The 7,341-nt window shown below is 53.2% G+C and overlaps 1 protein-coding gene across 3 annotated transcripts in view; it reads right to left on the minus strand.

Moving 5' to 3' along the window:
* Kcnab2 (potassium voltage-gated channel subfamily A regulatory beta subunit 2) overlaps positions 1-7,341 on the minus strand; it is an 87,952-nt gene that overhangs the window by 51,253 nt on the left and 29,358 nt on the right. The window contains exon 1 of one of the 3 annotated variants that reach the window (XM_031379642.1): positions 5,203-5,377. The exons of 1 other annotated variant lie outside the window; for it this stretch is intronic. The gene's annotated coding sequence lies outside the window, so the exon portion shown is untranslated. Of the gene's footprint in view, positions 1-5,202; positions 5,378-7,341 lie in introns of those variants that run through there. One more of the 3 variants, XM_031379645.1, reaches the window with a different exon arrangement.

Consider the following 7,341-nt stretch of genomic DNA (forward strand, 5'->3'; position numbering starts at 1 on the left):
CACACAGATATACACAGACACACACAGACACACACAGAGATACACACACACTCACACACAGACACAGACACAGACACACACAGACAGGCGAACCTTTGTGAGTTCAAGGCCAGCCTAGTCTCCTTAGTGAGTTCCAGGACAGCCAAGGATATAAAGAGAAAGCCTGTCTCAAAAAAAAAAAAAGGTTGGAGAGATGGCTCAGTGGTTAAGAGCACTGATTGTTCTTCCAGAGGTTCTGAGTTCAATTCCCAGCAACCACATGGTGGCTCACAACCATCTGTAATGGGATCTGGTGCCCAGTTTGTTGTGTCTGAAGACAGCTACAGTATATTCATAAAATACATAAAATAAATAAATATTTTTTAAAAAAAGGCTCTCTCTGAGAAAGCGAAAAGGAAGAACCTCAGACAACAAACTTGGCAATGAGAAAGGCCTGGCTGAGGACGGGAGCACGAGATGTGAGCAGGCTCAGTGGCCATGCAAGCCCTGTGACCAGGGAGGAGCTGGGCTGGGAGCTCTTTAAGAAACACACCAGGCACTGCCAGGTCCTGTGACCGTCACAACACACAAGCCTCCCAAGGGACCGCGGGCTTATTTATCTTCCCATTCCACTGATTGCATGGCTGAGAGTTCTACCCAAAGCCACATGTTCCTGCCGTGTGGAAATCCTGGTGGCAGGCCATGGGAGTGTGCGTCCAGTATGCCTTCAGAGCAAGGGTGTGACCCACATGTAGCAAGGTGTCTCCGGCACACGTGTCCAAGGCCTGACAGCCAAGTCACTCAGAGGAGAGGGACGCTGAGAGAGAGGAGAGATTCAGATCAGTCACTCGACCTTGTCCCTGCCTCCTGTGCCTGCCTCCTCAGGTGCCAGCTCAGCCTGCCAGGACACCTGTGTGCCCCCCAGACAAACAGGAAAGAGCCTGCTACTCCTGTGCCTCTCTGCCCTCAGCTCCCTGATCCAGACATGCCCAGATAGGGCCTCTCCTGTGGCTTCCTGCCTTCAGCTGCCCAGTCACTCTCTAACTTCTTCCCATATAGACAAGGAGCCCTGGGCAGCTCTCAGTGGCCATGGATCTTTAATCTCCATGAGGTTAAGAGCTCAAGACAGGGTCCTTCAGCAACTCGTTCTTTTCACATCCTGAGGTACACTAGCCCCCAAATAATTGGTCATTTATCGTAAGCGTTAATTGGGAGTTTAAGATCATAGAGCCCAGGCCCCCATTCTATACACAAAAAACCGAGGTACCGAGCTAACAAGCTCCCTCCCTTGGTCTCCTGTGACCCAGGGCGTGTGTGTGTGTGTGAGTGTGTCTGTGTGTGTGAGTGTGTCTGTGTGTGTGTCTATGTGTGTGTGTGTGTGCGCGTCTGTGTGTGTGTCTGTGTGTGTGTGTCTGTATGTGTGTGTCTGTGTGTGAGTATGTCTGTGTGTGAGTGTGTGTGTCTGTGTGTGTGTGAGTGTCTGTGTGTATGTCTATGTGTGTGTGTGTGTCTGTGTGTGTCTGTGTCTATGTGTGTGTGTCTGTGTGTGAGTGCATATGTGTGTCTGTGTGTGAGTGTGAGTGTGTGTGTCTATGTCTGTGTGTGTGTCTGTGTGTGAGTGTGTGTGAGTATGTGTGAGTGTGTGTGTGAGTGTGTGTGTCTGTGTCTATGTGTGTGTGTGTCTGTGTGTGTGTGTGTCTGTGTCTATGTGTGTGTGTCTATGTCTGTATGTGTATCTGTGTGTATGTGTGAGTGCGTTTGTGTCTATGTGTGTCTGTGTCTGTGTGTCTGTGTCTGCGTGTGAGTGTGTGTATGCATCTGTGTCTGTGTGTGTCTCTGTGTCTGTGTGTGTGTGTGTGTGTGTGTCTGTGTATCTTTACCTAAAGGTCATGCTGCAGATCCACATTAACCCAAAACCTTTCAAACCCAAGTCTCCCAGCCAATCCCAAGTTTGCCCAAGGACCCAGAGTATTGAACTACAGACCATCAGTCAAACCACCAAGGTCTTGCTAGCCTTGAGGCCCAGGCATGCACCACCACACCCAGCTGAGGCTAGTCTTGCTGTAATCCCAACTAGCCATACTCAGAGAGGCCATGCTGCTCATGGTGTCTTGGTGGAGTACATGGCCTTGGGTCCTCTGTGGCTTCATCTAGATTCTGAATTTCCCCAAGAATTCAAAGGCTGCTCCCTGAGTCCTTTGGACTCCAGCCAGTATGTGCTATCTACTGTTATCTGACAAAGACTCACAGCGTGAAAGAGCCAAGCCCTGGTACCTGTGCCACACAGGGAAGAGCCTTGAAAGTCTGGATACCAGGCGAGAACATGAAAGACTGCCTTGAAAGCTGCTCCCGTAACACCACGTCCACATTGATTTCTGTCCTCGTATCCCCCAGGGCAGGAGAGTGCCACTCTATCAAAGCAGGCACCTGTGTGTAGCCTAGCGACTGAACAGCCCTGCGTGTATGGCTATACCCAATGCACATGGCTTGAAGGGACAGAAGGGAGGAGGCTGGTGCCCACTGGGTGTGCCACAGTCCAGGGCCTTTCAGAAAGCCCAGCCTGAAGTAAGGTCTCACGCTTCTGTTCACAAAGCTGATGTAATTTTGCTCATCCTGACTCTGATGTTGGGAGTCTCATCAGAGCACTAACATGCCTCCTGGGACGGTTGCCTAGCCAACCTGGCAGGGCCGGGGCCTCCCTCTAGGCTGGGTGCTGACGAGGCACCTCACGAGGAGACAGGAAGAGGTGTAACTGCTGGAAACCACACAGCGTGCTTGGGCGACACACCCTTCCTCTCTGCTCAGGAAGGGGCCCTGAGAGGAGCCCACTCCTCTCTCTAAGCTGGGTTCACTTGGAAGTCAGTTATGCCTGTGGGGAGCAGGCAGAGGGCCGGGATGCTTGGAGGGCCCAGGTTGGGATCTGGCATCAGCATAGCCCAGCTCCCCACAGGTCCCGTCTGGATCCTGTTCAGAATAGGTGTGGGTGTGAGGAGAACCACACACACAAGCAGGGGTGGAGTGGGAGGCAGGGTCTTGGCTAGGACCTCATGTGGTGGGTGTCTTTCTCAATCGCTTTCCTTCTTAGTTTTGAGATAGGGTCTCTCTAAGTATGGAGCTCACTTATCTATCCAGACTGGCCGGCCAGTAGGCCCCAGGAGTCCTTCTGTCTTGTGCTAGGACTACAAGCACAGATGGTCATGTTCAACTTTTGGCATCTGAACTCTGATCCTCATGCTTGCATGGTAAGCCCTCCACCACCTGAGCCATCTCCCATCACAAAAATACCTCAGAACTCCTGAGGCCTTGGAGGAGCAGGGCAGAGGAAGGAGGGAGGACGGGAGGATGGGAGGAGAACCTGACACTCTGACACAGAACAGCATGGCTGTCACGTGCTTCAGACCACAGCCGACCCCGTCCACAGTCCCTGACCACAGAGACAAGGTGGAGATCACCCAGTGGAATATTACATGACACAGCCGAGGACTCGCTGTCCTGTAGAGAGATCATGGTCTAAGGACTTGAGCTTAACCTTCTCAATGCTACATTTAAAGCCCCATTCTCGCCATGCAGAAAACAAACCACCCCCATGAAGACAATTCACCATTGAAAAACTGTTACAATTAAAAAAAAAAATTACAGCTGACAAGGATCCCGCCTCTGTTCAACACAATGTTACAATGTTCACACTCCTTTTCCTGGATGACAGACACCTGACAATCCCACAGCTTTCAACACAATGTTACAATGTTCACACTCCTTTTCCTGGATGACAGACACCTGACAATCCCACAGCCGCCTATCATGCACCTAGGGACCGAGCTTCCCTGTGAACAGAGACAGCTTATGTTTGCTGGGTCAGCAGCTGGGGACCCGAGTGACACTAGATTCCCATTCCTAGAAGGATATTTAGATCCTGGGCTTGGGCGGGGCTCAGTGTTCTTAACCTGGAAGAAACCACCCTGTGGTTGTAGCATCACCCATGTCTGGTGAGTCTGGGAGGATGCTGGGAGCCCATCCAGCGTCCAGCATCTCAGAACTCAGGGCAAGTCCCACACAGAGTCCAGGTTGTGGATTAAGGTGCAGAGACTGGGTTGTGGATTAAGGTGCAGAGACTGGGTTGTGGATTAAGGTGCAGAGACTGGGTTGTGGATTAAGGTGCAGAGTCCGGGTTGTGGATTAAGGTGCAGAGTCCAGGTTGTAGAGAGCAGGCTTGCCTCCTGACCATAACCTCCCAATCCCTGCCCCTACCCCGGTCCATCACACCTCTTGACAGCTACAGTAATGCTATGTAGTGCTCAGGGGAGGAGGCCCCTGCAGTGCTGAGGGCTCAGGGCAAGCCTCAGGATCCTGGCCCAGCGCTCTTGGCTGTGGAGGCAACACTCTGGCGGAAGTCCCTCCTCTCTTCCTTCCTCCCTCCCTTCAATGCACACAAGGCACTGGGATGTCTTGCAAATACTGGGAAGCCCACAGCTTTATCCTCACCCTTCCCCAACTGTGGCCACTCCCTGTACCGTTACTCTGCAGTGTGTGTGTGTGTGTGTGTGTGTGTGTGTGTGTGTGTGTGAGGTGTGGGGGTGAAAATGAGAAAGCCTGGCAGGCCCCGAGGAGCTCCCTGCCATCACTGACCTTTCCCCTGGCACGGCGACACCTGCCTTGCATGGGGCTGTAGGGTACGGAAGAGCTTTGTAGTTTCCCACCAGCCTTGTACTCAGCCTGCAGAAGGGCTGGGGGAGCCAGGAAGAATAGGAACGCTTACATTCCTCATCAAGGAAGAAGGCCTCACTCCTCCTAGAGAGTAGGAGAGAGCAGACAGCAGGCTTCTCCAGGAGTCACTCACTGCTCAGTAGCTGGCACTCACAGCCACTTCTGAGAAGGAACAGAGTCACCCCTGCAGAGCCCCCCATCTCCTAGCGGTCCCTCCTTGCCACCTCAGGGATGAAAGCAGAAATCCCTGGGGAGCTGTGTCAGTCAGGCCTCGCCACCTTGCTTGCAACTGTCTGAGCAGCGGTTGCGCCTTATGTGTCCTTGGTTGCTGTGGGTCCTGGTAGGTCAGACAGGAAGCTGCACAAGAGCACAAGGAACCTAGGGTGGGGCAGCATGCATCTGTGCAAGAGCTAACCCCGTATATTCAGTAGCTTCAAGGCTTGCCCAGGGAGCCGGCACAGCCCCGTACCAGAAAAGGAAACCTGCCCTGGAAAGCAAGGCCCAAAGTACCCTGGGTACCTGCTGTAGACTGGGACCCGCAGAAGAGATACATTCCGCCTGCTGGGTGGATGGCTGAGTCATCATCTGCTGAACTGCATGCCACCAAGGACCACAGGCCCAACAGGAAGTTGGTGCAGCAAGCGCCAGGGCCCCATGTGCGGCAACTGCACACTCAGAGACTAACAAACCAGGGCCCCTAAGGGAACCAGGGCGTGGTCTCTGGTGGGAGGGCCCAGCCACCCTGGGTATGTGGACAGTGTAGCTGCCTAGGGGACAGGAGTTTGGGGAAGAGGGAGTCACAGTAGGGTAGAAGAGGCATCCTTTGTGTTCCTGCTTCCTGTCCACAGCGCCCTCCCAGAAGGAGGGATGGACACTCTATCACTTGGAACTCTTTTTCAAGGTGGGAAGGGACCAACTTCTAGTGAGTCTTGGTGATGTTTAGGGGAGCCAGCGTTGTAGGAAGCCCTGTTTGGCTGTCACCTATCGGTCCTTCCCCACAGCCCGGGGACAGGTTCTGCTAACCACCTCCTGCTTGACACCATGAGGGTCCTGGAGGCTCAGGCACGTGGCTGGAATCTAACCTAGGTCTGGCTGACTTCAAGCTGCGTTCTGAGGTATCTGCCTGTCCAACAAAGAACCAGGTGACTTGGCAAGTGTAGACAAGGGTGTCCCAGGGTGACTGGGTCACAGGGGGAGCCTCGTGCTGTGGGAAGGTTTCCTGCAACCCTGTGGTCCCTGCCACATCCTCGGACAGCTGTGAAACCCCAGCTTAGATCAACCAGGCTGCCTGCAACCTGGGGAAAGCCCGAGCTCTCTGACTGGAGGAAAGACAGGAGTTGCCCAGAACACTCAGTCTCCCACCATGCCAGCCAGCCACCTGCACTGGACTAAATCCTCAGCCTCAGCCCTAGCCTGGTCTTTAGATTCAGTTTCCAGAAGGGGGGGTGTTCTCATCTTCATCATGAGTCCTAGGCTCTGCAGGCTCTCGTGCACTGGACGGAAGGCGCTACTGAGGGCCCCCTGGGAAGGAAAATACTTGGAGAGATGGATGGAGGAAGGAGAGGGAAAAGGAAAAAGGCCTTTGGATGTTCTGCAAGAAACCCAAATGTTGGGAAATGAACAAGCAGGAGAAGGAAGAAGAAAAAATCGAGAGACATCACGATGGACAGAGATGGAGGAAGAAAGGGTCCTCGTATGGAACCCAGCCTAGTCCATGTACCCCGACTCTTTGTTATGATGTATTTACTGAATACGAAGGCTCACAGACATTCAGCGGCACTCAAGGCCACTCAGCAGACCCAAGGAAAAGCAGGGCAGGGCCTACATCAGGCTCTGTCTTCCATACAGAGCACCTTTCCTTGCCCTGGAGCCACACTTGGACCTCTGGCTTTGGACAGGGGATCCCTTATCTGTGGTGCTCCTGTGTAGTGCTCCCCTCCATCCCAATATGGAAGACATCTGGAAACATGGGCTTTGCCCAGGGCTATAATAACTCGGATGGCTAGTACCAGATCTCAGGGGCAACAGATGAAGTCAAATATCACAGGCGGACTCCCAAGCCTCACCAGCTGCTCGCGCCAAGGCATCCTCAGGCCTCCACCCCATTCCTGGCCCCTGGCCCGGCATGCTGATGCACACTTTTAATCCCAGCTCTCAGGAGGCAGAGGCAGGTGGATCTCTGGGAGTTCAAGGCCAGCCTGCTCTACGTAGTGAATTCCGTCCATGGCTACACAGTGAGAGTCCGTCTTAATAAAAAGTCAGTCTTTGGTTCTGTAGCCATCTACCATGTCTTGTTAATTGAGTTGCTTTGGCGCAGAGGGCATAGCTCAGTTGGTGGAAGCCCTGGGTGGCATCCCCAGCACTGCATAAACTGGGTATGGTGGTGCACACCTTATATCCCAGCGCTCTGGAGGTAGAGGCAGGAGGATCAAGAGTCCAAGGCCAGCTTGGGTTTTGTAGAGTTCGAGGCTAGCCTGGGCTACATGAGACCCTGTTTCTAACATGCAAGCAAGTTACTTTGGACCAGGAAGGCAAGTCAGAAAGTCAGAAACACCCAACTTAAATTGCTGCCAATAGTAAAAAGATGCCCGCAGAAAGGGGGGGGTATACCTGCTAGTGAGCAGAAAGGGAGGGGTATACCTGCTAGTGAGCAGAAGG

The sequence above is a fragment of the Mastomys coucha genome, unplaced genomic scaffold, assembly GCF_008632895.1.
Source record: "Mastomys coucha isolate ucsf_1 unplaced genomic scaffold, UCSF_Mcou_1 pScaffold18, whole genome shotgun sequence".
Lineage (NCBI taxonomy): Eukaryota > Metazoa > Chordata > Mammalia > Rodentia > Muridae > Mastomys > Mastomys coucha.